General features: G+C 25.3%; 1 pseudogene; it reads right to left on the reverse strand.

The window, feature by feature from the left end:
* Nucleotides 1-4: 4 nt before the first annotated feature.
* On the reverse strand, nucleotides 5-4639 carry LOC124937830 (annotated as a pseudogene).
* Nucleotides 4640-16999: the final 12360 nt, after the last annotated feature.

A 16999-nucleotide genomic window follows, 5' to 3' on the forward strand; every position in this document is an offset into this window, starting at 1 on the left:
TAGATAGCAGTATTTTTAGCTGCAATGTGGAGAATGAACTTACAGAATGTGCAAAAAGCTGCTCAGTTGGTTTCTTTTGACATGACAAAGAACAGAAGGATAACAATTTCCTTCATAATTCACCTCCACTGTACACAGACTCTAAGACATTAATCAACTAAAAAGAGTGAATAGAGAAGTTGTTGGCATATATCATTCTTACCTGAGGCTGCCCTAAAACTAACTATCACAAGGCATTGTCTAGCAGAGGGCCGCTGTGCTTTTGACACAGCTGCTGTTCTATCCAAATTCTCCCAAAGTTCGATTTCCTCCATCTAATCCTGGACTCAACAGTCTTCCCAAATCCGAAAAGCCATGATCCCCTTCTAGTATTCTAAGCACCTTCAACAAAACTACAAGTAGTAAGCAAGTCTAATTCTGGGAAAATGGAAATAAGTAAAAACCTGTGGTAGTTTATTACTAACCTGTGACATTCGAGGTCTAGATTGAGGATCCCACCTTAAACATAGAGATGCCGCATGTAACATGTAATAGACCTCATGTTCATCGAAATCACTTCCTAGACGCGAGTCAATTAGTTTGTTGATGATGTTATCTTCGTCTAACAATGGTCGTGCCTGTTTCCAAACAGAAATAGAATGTTCTTTTAACGGAACCCAACCCCAAAATTAATTCAAACCTACCTACCCATTCAATGAGACATTGCTGACCCTTAGGGCGGTTAAGATCCACAGCTTTTCTTCCTGTTACCAGCTCTACCAAAACTACCCCGAATGAATAAACATCAGCTTTCTCTGTGATCTGGCCACTTTGAGTGTATTCCGGAGCCAAATAACTATATTGTGATAGACTTTTCAAAACCAAATACATCTAACTGGTGTAGAAAACAATATGGTGTTTTTAATACATACCCGAATGTACCTATTACTCTTGTTTCCACTCCTACATCTCCGTCTGGTTGCCATCTTGCTAAGCCGAAATCCCCAACCTACATATATTGAAAAGGGATTGAAATTTATTTGAATAATCTATGAAAAACCCACCATCTCAATCAAATTATCAACACAAATATCAAAATATCTTCATTTTCCTTTTATTAAATTTATGTTTTCATTATATAATAATACTCTTTTTAAGTATTTTTTACTCAAATAATCCACTTTTTCATAACTCAAACTGAACAAGGTGATTTAAATAACTACATGGATTATTTAAAAATCTGAATCAGAATCAGTACAAGGGCTTTGTGCAAAAGTGGTTACATGAATCCCCACTTTTTTTTCTTCTCTGTTAGGAGGAGGCTAACACAACATCCCACTGTGGTGGTTTCCAACTTTAATTATGGTGCTTTAAGTAATTAAGTGAGAATCAAATTTGAGATATCAACCTCTTAGTTCAACATTCTTACCACTTAACCACCCTAAACGACTTCTAACACCTTTAGTATGCATTTAACAAGGGATATTTGTACGTCAACTTTTATTTCAGTACCATAGGTTCAAAATCATGGGTGAGAAGGATGTTATTAGGTCTCAAGTCTCGATGGACAATGCAACCAACTCTGCAATCCTCATGAAGGTACCTCAAACCTCTGGCTGCTCCAACAGCAATCTTTTGACGTGCAGACCACTCTAATGGGTCTCGATGATGTCCTGTTGAATAAATTTAGCTTTAAAACCACAACAGGGATGAGGATGGGAAAAAGCAAAATCATGGTAATACATACCGTCGTATAAATGGGAATCTAGTGAGCCATTACAGATATACTCGTAAACCAATAACCTCCTTCCTTCTTCAACACAGAAACCAATCAACATGACAACATTCCTATGTTGAGCACAACTAAGAACTTCAACTTCAGAGCAAAATTCTCGATCTCCTTGAGAATTTGCTAATTTATGCTGTTTTACAGCAACTGCCTGACCATCCAGCAAAACACCCCTATGGACAGACCCGAAACCACCTTCTGCCAAAAAGTTAGCTCGAGAAAATCCTCCAGTAGCAAGCTCCAGCTCATTGTATGTAAACCATCTAGGAGGTTTGCCAAATATTGGACCCTTGTGCTTACATATTGAACAAAGTGGAGGAGGAGAAGAACGAGCATTTCGGGAAAGGGAGATAGCCTCTCTCACATTTCTGCTATAATTGATGCTCGTCTTCCTGCTATTTGATTTCAGAGAGCTTTCAGAGAAGTTGTTGTCACTTTCAGTTTCTGAACTCGAATTCTCAAGATGTTGAATTTCTTTGGTTCCCGAAGCTTGAACTTTTTTCTCGATGAAAAATGGTGAAGTACCGGGATCAGAGCTTGAGAAAGATGATGTTGCAGTGAATGTTTCTGGACTACTAATTGGAGTCAGTATGGAATCTGCAACCTGTTTCTCTTTTCTGGGCGGTTTGTCGGGTAAAAGGATAACTTTAGCTTGTTCCTTTGTTGGAGTAGAGCTAGCCAAATTTAAGCGCAAAACTTTTGGCTGTGAGCGCTTCATAACAACAATATTGCATTGTAGCTCTTCCATGCATTGCTTCTTCTCATGCTTCAAATGTCTAAAGCATGCCAAAGATTGCAATTTTATTTTTATCAAACATCCCATATAGCTTTACACAATCACAACTGAGATTAGAACCACAATATGCAAAAAGATCTTATTCCAAATAGAATGAATTCCTTGTTTGATGTTGTGTTATTTGGATAAATGACCAAAATATCCTTAGTAGTTATTATTCTAAAACCCGGTCCCCACTCTAGAGGAGGTGTATTTTAGTATTTTGACACATGATTTGAATGATTGATTGGATTAAAAAAATAATGTTTGATGTAAATGGAATGATTTGGAATATACAACAATCAAGTTCTTAAATTGTTGGCAAAATACATCTTGTTTAATGTTTTTTGTTTGGGATGATTTCAAATAATTCTCTCAAGTAACATAATCTATTATACTAAAATATTAAATTACTATTAGAGCTTGTTTAAAGTAGGATTCTTTTTTGTTTGGAAAAAATTGAATTAGGATTCTTATTGTTTGGAAAAAATTGAATTATTTGATGTTATTTGGATGTAATGATTAAAATATAATTTGTATTTAAATTTTTAAAAAATTATAAAAAAACTAAAGTAAATGTTATTTAATATTTATTAATAATTTAGCTAATAAAATGATTGATTAAATAAGAGGTTATTTGAAAAAACCTTTTAAGAGTTATGTTATTTTTTTATTACATTTTAAAGTATTAAGTAATATAAGATATTTTGATCAATCTACATATAACTCATATTTTTACACCAAATTTATTTTCAAATAACTTGGAAGGGTTGCTAGTGGGTTATTTATATTTAATCTTTAAATAAATTGTCCTATTCTTTAAAAGGGATCTTGGTATTTTATGGTTTTTTAAAAAAAAAAATTGTTCAATAGAAAAATTGGATTAATTGGAATTTGTTTGAGATAAATTAATAAATAATTTTTTATTTATTTAAAGTTAAAATTTAATAAAAATAAATTACAATGATATTGACATAATAAAAAAAATAAAAACTTGGGACATGTTTGATGTACTGATTTTTATTTTATAATGAAACTCAATCATTTAATCAATCATTTTATATATTTAAATATCAAAATTACTCTTTATTTAATTATATAAAATTAATTTATATTTAAAAATATAAAATATTTTTTACTTTTAACCCTTAAATACTAATATTTTTAAAATTTCATTAAACATATTTTTTCTCCTAAAAATACAAAAAAAAAAAAAAAAACCATTAAACAAAAATCAAACAATTTTTTTTTTAAAAGAACCACCTTTAATATTTTTATTATTATTATACCATGTTTGTTTTTTACATAAATAAATCATTTCTAATATCCTATATATATTAAACAAGTTTATTGGAAAGGTAATAACCCAAGTTGGAACTAGATTATTCAAATAATTCAGATCAAGCAAGGCCCCCATAAAAATGGGAATGTGGAAGAAAGTTCTAGAAATTGTAGGTAAAGGTGTGTGTTTAAAATTACTTGTCGAATATAACCCAATTAGCAAATGCTTTCTTAGCCTCAGCTGCAACTCCTCCTCCAGAAACAATCTTTATGTTAACATTCATCTATTTGAACAGCTAAAAAGTATCAGATACAAGAATTCCAAATGAGAATGAAATAGTTTCAAAACACGACTTGCCTTGTTAAAATGATTATTATGCAGCTGAAGCATGATCATCTTTGCAAAGGAATCCTTGAGATCTGAACTTGTTTCAGTGTTGATATGTCCAACACTAGTAGTATTGGTGGCACAATCTCCAGAGAATCTGGGAAAACCCCATAATGATAATCTTCTTCCTGATGAAGAAATGATTAGATATGAGATTTGGAAGAATTAGGATGATTAGAAAGAGTTAAGTTACCTGAAGTTTGCGATGGTAAAACAACTAGAAGGGTAATGGTGCTGGTGCAGTCATGTGGGTGATTAAGAAGATGAGTGAGAGCCCAAATGAGTGCAGTTTTAGGCATCTCTTTTGATGCCTTAACTGCAACCACAACCACATTTGATGATCCCTTTTCCTCCTCTTTTCCTTCTTTCAATTCTCGACTCATGTGTTATGTGTAAGATAGATAGATAGATTGATTTCAGAGAGATAGAGATAGATCGAGATTACCTTTTTCAAATAATAAATTTATCTTTTTCTACCGCACAAGATGGGACATGACCTCATAAAAGCTGAAACACATTTTCCAAAACTACCAGAACAAATATATCAGAAAGCGTCAGACACTTTTACTCAAGAAATCATTATTTGATAAATAAATTTTAGGTCTGAAATTGAAATTTGAATATTTTAAAAAACTCGTTTAAAATTCATTTTTCAATCACTCTTAATATTACTCATTTCATTAATCAATTATTTTAAATTATTATTTTTATTTTATTCATATATATATCAATAACTTTTAAATTTTTTAACTAAAAATAATCATCCCTTCCTCAAAATAATTACCAATCATTACTTTTTCCCTCTCTATATTTTTTTCAAAAATTTCAATCCAACCAAGCCTTGTGAATTCTTGAATCTCGTTTGATGTAGATTTTTTTTTTTGTGATTTTATCCAGATTTTTAATAAATTTAATTTTTAAATATATAATTTTTATTTATTTATAAAATAAAAGTTTTTATATACAAAATTCATAAGAATCTTTAATAGTTGCAAGATAAAACTGAGTCCTATAAATCTTGATTGCTAAGGAAACATCCGCGAGGAACTGCTGCTGCTGCATAGTTTTCTTTCAACTACTCTCATCTGCCATGAATATAGGGTTAGTTTGATTCAGTTTTTGCGTTAGCTTATTATTTTTTATATTTATAATATTATTTAATAATATATGTAATGTTATATATATATATATTATATTAATATATCATTTAAAATATTAATAAATTATTTAATTAAAAAATTATGTATTTTAAAATAAATTATATGAATATATTAATTTTATAAATTTTTTATAAATATATTTAAATATATATTTAATATAAATATTATATAAAAAGAAATGTATAAAAAAAGTTTTTTAAAAAGCAAAATTTAAATATATAACGTAAAACTATATATTATAAAAATATTTTTATTATAATATTATATATGATACAAAATAAATATATATATATATATATATATTTTGATTTCAGTGAGAGGTATTGGTAGGGGTGAGTTGATACAGTATACTTTAATGTTTTATCCATACTTTATACATTATCGAAAATTTTGGTATACAAAAAATTCATACATTTATTTTACCTTAATTTCAATATACCTTAATTTCGGTATTAAAAAAAGTCATACATTTACCTTACCTTACCTTAATTTCAGTACGGTATCAGTATTATACCTTTTATACTTAAAAAACATATTAATTTAAAAAAAATCAATCTCATCGGAAAGATAGAGATCGTACATATTGAATAATATTGTTAGTATAATTATATTTTGATAATATTAAAATATATATATATATATTTCTATAATTAAGTTAATATAAATCTATTTAATTATTTCTTTATGAGTATTATATATATTTTAATTTATATATATTATTTTGATATATCTCCGTATACCAAAATTTTAAAAATCTTATACTTTTACCGTACCAATAATTTCGGTACCGATACCTTACCTTTTTTTTGGTATACCTTAAATATTGATATTTTCGATATATTAAGGTACAATGATATATTAAAGTACACTATTTTCGATATACTTATAATATCGTTAATTTTTCTCACCCTTAATGAAGGGTGATATATGAATTGTTGAGAATTATTTATGAAATTTTAATTTAATTTTTTAAAATAAAGATATATATCAAAGCGTTTATAAACATTTATACTTAAAAAAAATGTAAAATCAAACTAGCTTCAATACTCATTATTAAATTATCTCTATAAAGAAGTTTGGCTATTGATTTAAAAAATATTAATAATATTATATAAATTTATATTATTGATATCTATTATAAATTTTCATAAATTAAATTTTACTATTCTCATTTTATTATATATATAAATATATATATATAATAAATTCTATCATATAACATTATATTTGTGTGTAAAAAAGGAAAAATAGAAATATATATTTATAATTTTATACTTTGTTATTATAATAATTTTATATTAATATAAAAAAAATGGAAATAAGGAGAGGATAATGAATAAAATAAGTAGAAATGTATGGAATATGAGAATAAATAAATAAAATATTATAAATAGATAAGAGAAAATGAATAAAATTATTAAAAAAAAGATTAAATAAATAAAAAATGAATAAAATTATTATAAACAGATTAAGAACATCTCCGATCACTAGTAAAAAAAGGTTAATAGCTATAGAGTCTAGCGATTGATTTGAAGGTTAATAGCGATTGATTTACCAATCGCTATAGGGTCTTTTTTTACTAGTGAACCGAGCTCAATATCCAAACCCAAAATGGGTTTTTAACCATTTTCCCTCTAACCGACCCTCATTCCCAAACCCAAAATGGGGTTTCAATCATTTTCTCTTTCTTACAAACGCAAATATGCGTATATACTGTTCATCAATTTCAAAACTTTTTTTTTTAATTCAACTCTATACTTAATTTAGGTATATTTTATAAACAAAACTTATTTATATAATTTATATAATATATTTTATATAACATAAATTTATAATAATATTCAAAAATGATAATAATGTTAAAAAATATATATATTAATGTTAAAAAAAATTATAATAATAAAGAATATTTAATGATATATTTTTGTTAGTAATGTGTGTTTTATCAAATAATATTATTTTGTACCATATTTCTTTATAATGTTTATTTTGTGTATTATTGAATTTTTATAATTAATTTATAATCAAATTTAAAATAATAGAGTGATATTAAAAAGTTATAAAAATTTATGTAAAAATAATATTATAAAAATATTCTTTTGAGTTTAAGAATGAGTTTTTCGGTTGGAGAAGAATTACTGTTTGATGTGACATTTACACCAAAATGAATTTGAAAATGGGTTTTTCGGTTGGAGATGGTCTAAGAGAAGACAATATATTACTTGTTACGAATCCCCTCACATGAAGGGAAAAAACAATCAAAAATATATATATATATATATATATATATATTTTAAAATTGGACTATTTTGCCCCTCCTTATGAGGGTAGTAAGGATAGAGGATGATTCGTAACATGTGATCTCTCATCTTAAGAGAAATTATTTGGGCAACGAAGTTATAACAAAAACAATGTCACGAATCTTATGTGATTTGCCACATGTGTAGAATAAAAAAACATAATAATAATAATAATAATAATAATAATAATAATAATAAAATATTCAAAAAAATGGCTATGTTCGGGACATTTTTATCCCGAACATTACCATGTGCATGAGAGAAAAAATTAGAAAAATGATCATGTTGGGAAGATTTTTGTCTCGAACATGGCCACGTGTAGGAGAGAAAAACAAATTATAATTTTTTTTTTTTGAAAAATGACAATGTTTAGGAGAATTTATTTATTTCTCTTTTCTACACAAGTGGTAGGTCATGTCAAATTCGTGGTCTTTCTTTCGTTCTCAATTTTGTTGTCCGTATCACGCTCAAAGATTAAATAAATGAGAGAATAAATGAAATGATTAGAAACATTAAATAGATGAGAGAATGAATAAAATAATTAGAAAGAGATGAAATATATGAAAGAGAATGAATAAAAAAATATATAAAAGTGATGAGAGAAAAAAAAAAACGTTGAGATTATAAGTTTAAACACTGAGAATGGTGAGGAGAAGGTAGAAAAAAATTTAAAATTTTGAGTTTATACGCAAAATGTGTTTGACAAAATTACTATAGTCAACGGCGAATTTAGAGCCAAATTTCAACGGGTGCTTCAAAATTTATCAAGTATAATTTTTTTTATTATACATCACTTATATCAAAAATAAAAGTATAATTAATAATGATAATAATAATAAAGATATAAAATACTAATAAAATATTTATCCTCTTATAATTCAACTACTACTATACGTACAAACAAATGAAGACAATTGAGTTCTTCGGGTGTTCATTCGTTGAAAATATTGTAAAAATATTTATTTTCAATTGTGGCAAAAATCTTATACTACCAAACTGTCGTTCATCCACTCATCACCCATTTTATTATATAAATCAGTCTTGATAATTTTTATCACAGAAAAGACCATTTCAACAGAAGCATTCGTAACATGTAAAACCAATGTTAACTCAATCAACTGATATACAAATGTAAAACTCTATGTTTCCTAGTTTCAACCATTTTTTTAGCAATACTTCCTAAATCTTGAATCATAAAAAATTCATTCCGTACATTTTTAATGTAAGTCTGAAGCTGATTCTCAAGTACTATACAGTTAGTTAACGAAAAATCTTCCGGATAAAGTTCAGCAAGGTAGAGTATCTTACCAATGTCAAATTGAAAAAATGAGTCCTTTGAATCTAAACAAGAAATGCAAGTAAGTACCTTCGTAGTTGATTCCGAAAAATGATTGTTCATCTCTTGAATCATCGTATCAAGAACCTATTATGATTCTTCTGAAGAAGCAGAATGTAATCACTAGATAAATAATAAAATAGAACATATGAAGAATGAATGAATAATAACATAAACCTATAACCTATGCATATGAAGAATGAATGAATAATAACATAAACCTATAACATTACCACTTACTAAAGATCAAATCAGTGTGCCGTCTCTAGGATCAATGACGGAAGATTTCAGGCCGGGGCACCGGATTGCCAAAAGAGAGTCTTTAAACCTAATTTTATTCTGAATTTATATTTTATATGGTTAAAGGTTTTGAAAGTAGCATCTTATTTATTGAATTTTTAAATACGTTCTTAAGTTTATTATATATTCAACTTTATCTTCAAATAATTAATTTGTATAAATTATACCCAAACATTCACAAAAGTTAGGAGTGCTGAACCCCTCTTGCACCCCTTGGATCCTCCACTGACTATAACAGCTTATTACGCAAACACAATGTTTAAACACTGAATCAAACATGATCATAATAACCATTATTTTAATTGCTCTTGTTTATCTTGTTATTTGAGTTTTTTTAGATTTTTTCTTAAAAATATGAGTAATGATACATGTAGGATTTTTCTAAGGAATGATATATCTTATTAGATTTTCAAACCTCCATTAAATGAAATGACAAGTTATTTCTTAAAAAAAATCCTACTTAAAAATATATTGGATAAAAAAAATAGTTAAAATTAATTAGTTTAATTATTAAAATATTTTCTTATATTTAAATAAAATTAAAATAAATATTTAATGAATGAAAATGAGTTATTTAATTAATAGAAATCTAAAAAAAATAGGGATCCTGAAACATGGTATTATGTAATAACTGTAGTATTTATAATTCAATGAAATTATAATGATTATTAGAAAAATGTTGGGTTGTGGATTTTAAACATATCTCGTTTGTATATTTTTTTTTATAAGGATGTGGAAAAATATGTTTTGGAAAATGGTTAAAACCATTTCATTAAAATCCCAAAAATGGGAGGGTCAAATATTAAAATCAGACAAATCCTAGTTATGATTACAGGATAAAATCAAACGACCCTAAAAAACATGATTAGTAGTAATCAAATATACAAACAGAGATTACAAACAAATATTATAAACTGTATCAAATTATAATTATCCCAATCATGATTTTTATTTTTATACCAACCTGTTTTATCAGCAGACTTTCTTTCTCTTCCCATTGTCCTTCCTCTTTCCTTTCTTCTTGCAATGAAATTTCCCTTCTTCTTCTTGCAATGAAAGGGGAATGAACTGAAGAGATTGATAAATACTTCATATTCTCATTTTGATTTCTTTCTTTATATGAACCCGTTTTGATTTGATAGAAAAATTATTTTTCTGAATTTCTAGACTCTTCATCTTAGTGTTCTCAACTTGAATTTCTATATCATTGTCTTCATTTCCTTCAACTTCAGCTTTGGAATCCTCGGCAAGTTTGGATTCCTTCGTATCAACCTTGGAATTCTCTTATTCCTCTTAATTAGTTTGAGTATCTTCCTCTTTTCTTTCATCAACAATCACTTCAACTTGATTTGATTGTGATTCATCAACTATCTCTTTAACATTATTAAGTTGAGATTCCACCTCCTTCTTCGTACTGCATTTTTCTTGTACATAAATTTCTTTATCTTTTGTTTCATGTTCTTTATTTCACATTTTGGACTTTCTTGTTGAAAGGTATTGCATAAAAAAGAATATGTCTAGTCTCCACTCATAAGTGATTTTCATGACACTAGGTTTTTCTTTTCTGTCTACTATTGTCATACTTTTCGGTAGTGTGTTTCTAGGATGCACTTCAATGCTAATTCTAGCAAATTATAGGTGCTCTCCTCCTTCAGTAATTAGGTCCATGTATAATGATCTATCCAATAAACCTGCAAAATAATTAAGGGCTTCAGAATTGTACATATGTGCATGTATATTCCAAAACTTTAACCATATATGTGTAGTTTCTTTTGGTTTACTCAATAGGTTCAAGTCTTCAAACCATTTTTTCAACTTCATACAGTTGGATCATATATATATGTGTTAAATAAAAGTATTAATTATAAGTGTATAAATAAAAACTGAGTTGTGTTAAATTAACTTTGTGCAAATTGAAGAAAATTAGAAAGGAAAGTTGTCCGATAGTTGGTTAAATTCGGCATTTGATCAAACTTCAGTTTCTGTAAAGAGGCGCTTCCAGTTTTTTTCCAATTCGGTATTATATGAGATCGGTTTTATAAAGGAACGCATCCGGTATTATATGAGATCGGTTTTATAAAAGAACGCATCTGATATTATATGAGATCGGTTTTATAAAGGAACGCGCCCGATATTATATGAGATCGGTATTTTATCAAAGCGCTTCCGGTTTTACATAACTTCGATATTTAATCAAGGCGCGTTTGGTAATTTGTGATCTTCTGATTTTTATATCAAATAAGTATTTTACAGAAACGTCCGATATTTTATTCAGATTAGTTTTTGGATAAGCGTTTTCGATTTTATCTCACCCTCGGTTCTATATCCAAGTCTTCCGGTATTTTACTAGTTTGATATTATATCAGGATGCTTCCAGAATTTTACCATTTCGGTACTATACAAGCATTCTCAGTTCTTGATCAAATGTGGCATCTAATCAAGCATCCTTTATGGACAACTGACAGAACAACAGAGCCAGACCTAAAAGAATGTCACATACCAAGACAATTCAAATCCTCCGAGTTGTACGTTCCTCGTACACCACATTCCATTAATGAATATTTGGTTTACTATCATCTAGTACAGACAAGATCAAAAGAGAATCTTCTCGGATATACTATTCTGTAACTCAGCCAACCAAATTAGGACAAGTGTCCTCTAAAGTAAATTTGTTCGTTGCAGTTTTCCTATTTAAGAAGAAGATAGAGGATAATTTGGTTCACGGCTTTGAAACCGCTTTAAAACTGCCTTCAACTTGCTTAACCGTCTTCAAATTGCTTTTCATACTTTGATACAACCGGGTATACTATTTTACACAAGTTCAAGACCGGTTTTTCTCATCACTCTCTCAAGATCTCAAATTCCTAAAAGCTTACAAGTTTGCTAGATTGTGAAAGTTGTATTACATACTGTTCATTCTGTTTGAGTTATTACATATTGTTCCTTTTGTGCGAGTTTTCAATATTGTAAGTTGACAGAATTTGTTTCTAGTCAATAGAGTGATTGTGTGCTAGGAGTTCAGAAATAGGCAGTGTCTAAGTCTTAGTTGTCCGACTAAGTTTGTACAAGTGTTGTATTCAAACCAAATCTTCTAGTAAATATCATTCTCAAGGTTGAGAAGAAGGGGTGACGTAAGAGCTTTTACTCCGAACATCTATAAAATATCTTCTCTCTTATGTTCCATTCTTTCAATCTCATTCACCTACTACTTCAAGTCTAAACAAACAGTTTCGCACTTGAACTCCGTTCAAGAGTTTGTGACAACTTACGAAGAATAAAAACGGATATTAACTTCTAACAGAGTTAATATCAAACGAAGTGTGTAAGCGTTCAACATAATGAGACCCATCTCTATTATTGTACCCGATCCTAACAATATGTATGCCCATTTTCTAGAATTTTCTCCAGATTAGATCCCTTCTTGAATTTAAGGAAATATAAACCATAGGCATTTGCTGAAATCTTCTCTAGCCATTTTCCTTCTCATTGATTCAAAAGTGCCTCTTTATTAATTGGGAAGATACTCTATTTTTCCCTATGTAGTTTCCTACAACTACATTTTCTCATATTTTTATATAATTTTCCTCTACTTCACTTCAGTAGACAATTTAAATTTAAATGGAGAATTCAGTACATCCACTTTTGTCTATATATTTGTGTATTGCCCAAGTAGAATTTTCATTTATAAGCATGATCTTTTGATTTTTTTACATTGTTCTTCTTTCAGACTTCATTAATTTTCCATTTCGAGTTGCTCCCGATAGTATATGACTTATGGGATGCTTGCCATGTGATTTTTAAACTCGGGAATTGGAAAATGAATAAAATGAAGTGTTTAGTTAATAGTTTTGATTCTCAGATATTAATCTGACTCGCGGATACTCGGCAATCATCAATTCCTCTCTAAATTAAAAGGATTGAATCACATTCCTATGTGATCCACTTTCTTTCTCATTACCTTCACTTTCTTATTTGTATTCTCTATCATAATTGTAATTATAATTATAATATTATATATATTTTTATTTTTATAATTATATTAAACGTTCTTTTATAATTAAAATAATAATAATTTTTTAATTTATTTATTAAAAGAAATTATTTTAAATATTTAAATAATATTAATAAATTATTTAAAATATAATTAATAAATAAAATTTTAATAATAATTACAATAACTAATAATAATATAATATTTTTATATAATTAATTTTAAATATTATATATTAATACTAAAATTATAATAAATTAATTAAAATATAAAAACTAAAAACTAAAAACTAAAAATAAAATAACAATTTTATATAAATAAATATTATTTAAAAAATATTAAAAAAAAATTAAATATGAAATAATTAAAAAAAATTATTATTAAAAAAATTATACCATGTTATATTTTATTAAATAAAACTTTATCTTTAAAATAAAATTATTTATACAATATTAATATATAATATTTTTAAAAACTTTATCTTATATTATTTATGTTTAATAGTAATTTTTTATTTATAATAAATAAAAAATTATAATTATTCAATTTTTTTATAATTAATTTTTTTTTTTGAAAAAAATATAATTAATATGATAAAATATTAAATATTTATATTTTATTAAATTATGACAAAGCTTAAATATATTTTATTTTTAAATTATTATGTTATAAAAATAATAATATCTTATATTTTTAATTAAATAAAATATAATAAAAAATAAAATTGAGATATTAATATTAAAGCAAAATAATAATAATAATTTATTTTTGATAGGTACAAACATTATCAGTATGAATAACGGGAACGAGAATGATTAATACTTCTAAACATTACATTTCTATCAATTATACTCATTTTTATTCTACATATCTATCGATCTCATTCTTATTCACATTTCTTTAATTGAATCAAGCACCCTTTTAAATTTGAGAGCCTTCGACAGCTCCTTCATTGTAGCAAATGACTATTGAACAGTTTTTTCGTATTCTTCTTTTTTTCAGCAGATTTCAGTCAATAAAATAGTGAATATTGAGTTGAATTATAATATGTCGTGTTTTCTCCTTATTAATGACAATTTCTCTCTTTTTGGCATGCATAAGGAGATTTGTAATGTGATTTTTGAGCTTAAACAGATTAGCTCTTTCATTATAGTATATCTCTAAGCTCCTTTATTATCCCCATGTTTTCTTATATTATTTTCAATATGAATTTTCCTAACAGCAATTAGAGCATATTACTTATTTGTGTTGATATCATGTTGTTCTTTGATGACTTCTTCAACAATTCTTTCAATTTCGTAAGACGTTTGATTCATTAATTCCTTTTAGCACAAATTCCATAACTTTTTTAGATTTATTACTTTTGTTATTCTCTTTCCCCTATTCTCATAATGGCAAAACAAAGTAATTATAAAAACTCTTAAAAGATAATCACGGATAAACCGAAATAAAATGTAATAAGAGAACAAATTCTTGTGATGCTCCCAAACAATATTTTCAATAAGATAAAAAGGATATTACTTCTTATTCTACTGTATAATCTATCAACCAACGTGGCCTTGTTGTTTTGATTAGGTTTATTTCTAAAAATTCATCCCTAATTAAAATATTTTTTTAATTTTTTTTAATTAATTAAAATATTAAAATATATTTTATTTAAATAAAAATAAAATTCATCATTATAAAATAATATTTTTTACATATTTTTATATATATAAAATTCAATTCTTCAAAAATACTTAATATTAATATTTTTTAAATAAATTCAAATTCATTTAAATAAATCCAAATTTTTTTTTAAAATTCAGGTTATTTTAAAAACCCAAACTAAAACGTAGCCGTACGTACTATTTAATACTAAAATAATATTTTCTCTTTTCTCTTATTTATCCCCTAAAATAATATTTTCTCTTTTCTCTCATTTATTCCCTTTTAATTCATTGCAATTATTTTCCATATTTTCACCTTCTTCCTTTGTATCATTTTGATTTTATTTTTAAGAATTTATTAAATATTAATAAATAAAATCAAAATGCATTTATAATAATATACTAAAATATAGTTAAATAAATAAAATTAAGTCTTAATAAACAATATAATAAAAACAACATATATTTATTAAATTAATATAATAAAAAATAAATGGAATGAAAAGAATAGTTTTTTATTATAATTTAATATTAAAATATGTAGTATTTAAAATATAATTTTAAAATGAAATACCTAGTATTTTGAAAATTGTTTTAATTAAGTGATGTGATAAATAAAAAGGGATTGATTTGAAAAATAATTTAGTGGAGATTAAAAAAAAATCTTACAAGAATAAGGCCTTATTTGATAAGGAAAATTGGATGATTTTTATTTAAAAATAAAATTAAATAAATATATATTTTTTATTTTAATTAATAAAATTAAACAATTTAATAATTATAGAGAGCTTATTTGATATTTAAATTTTTCTCTGTTTTAAAAATTAAAATACAATATGTTTTTCTTAAGTGATAAAAAAATGTCAGTTAACATTATATAAAAGTTATTACTTTTATTCAATTTTCACTAAAAGTATTTTATTTAATTAGTTATATATCTTTTCTATCCAATAAAAGTAATATTATTTTTCATCTTTTATTTTAATAATTTTTAATTATCATTGTTAATAAAATATTATGAATGTGATCTTAAAATATTTTTTAGAAATCATACCTGAAACCATTCAGTTGAAGCTCATTACAAGTATTGAAAAAGCAAAATTAATATAAAATAAAAATTAACTTAAATATTTTATATTATATAAATATTAAAATAAAATATACTAAATATATATTAAATAAAACACATTAAATAAAATTAAAATTAAAATTAAAATTAGACATATTAGATATAAGTCAAACTATAGGATAAAGATACTAAATTAACGAATAATTTAATTTTATAATATATATATATATATATATATATATATATATATATATATATATATAAAGTTAAATCTACTAAATTAAATAATTAAAATTAAAATTAACTTAAATATTATATATGAAAATTAAATATATTATATGAATATTAAAATTAAATATATTATATTTGACATTAAAATAAAATACATTAAATACAATTTAAAAATATACATTTTTAAATAAATCAAATAAATTATAAAATTTATTAAAATAAAATACATATTTTATCAAAAATAATACATTACATATATTAAAATAAAATATATTACATAAATATTAAAATAAAATATAAAAATAAAATACATTACAAGAAATAAGAGATGATAAATTTATTAAAATAAAATATATATTATTATCAAAAATAACAAATTATATAAATATTAAAATAAAATAAATACATTAAATCAAAATTAAATAATATAATTTATTTTAATATATAATATTTAATTAATTTTTATTTTATTTTAATGATTTAAAAGGAAAAAAAAGTTTAAAAGGATGAATGAAAGAAATTAATTTGAGGAGACAGAATTAGAAATGTGAGGATTGAAAATTATTCAAATCACAGATCCCAATATAATTTTATTATTACTATTTGCTTTTTGACTAATGAAAAAAATTTCAATTTTGGTTGTCTTTTCCTTGTCTCTTTATACATTGGCAAAATCTGCTACCTTTTCTAATAAATTGATCTTAGGACTTGTTTTTTTTTTTTTTTTTTTTTTTAAAACTTAACTCAAATT

This window comes from Impatiens glandulifera, chromosome 1 (genome assembly GCF_907164915.1).
Source record: "Impatiens glandulifera chromosome 1, dImpGla2.1, whole genome shotgun sequence".
NCBI lineage: Eukaryota > Viridiplantae > Streptophyta > Magnoliopsida > Ericales > Balsaminaceae > Impatiens > Impatiens glandulifera.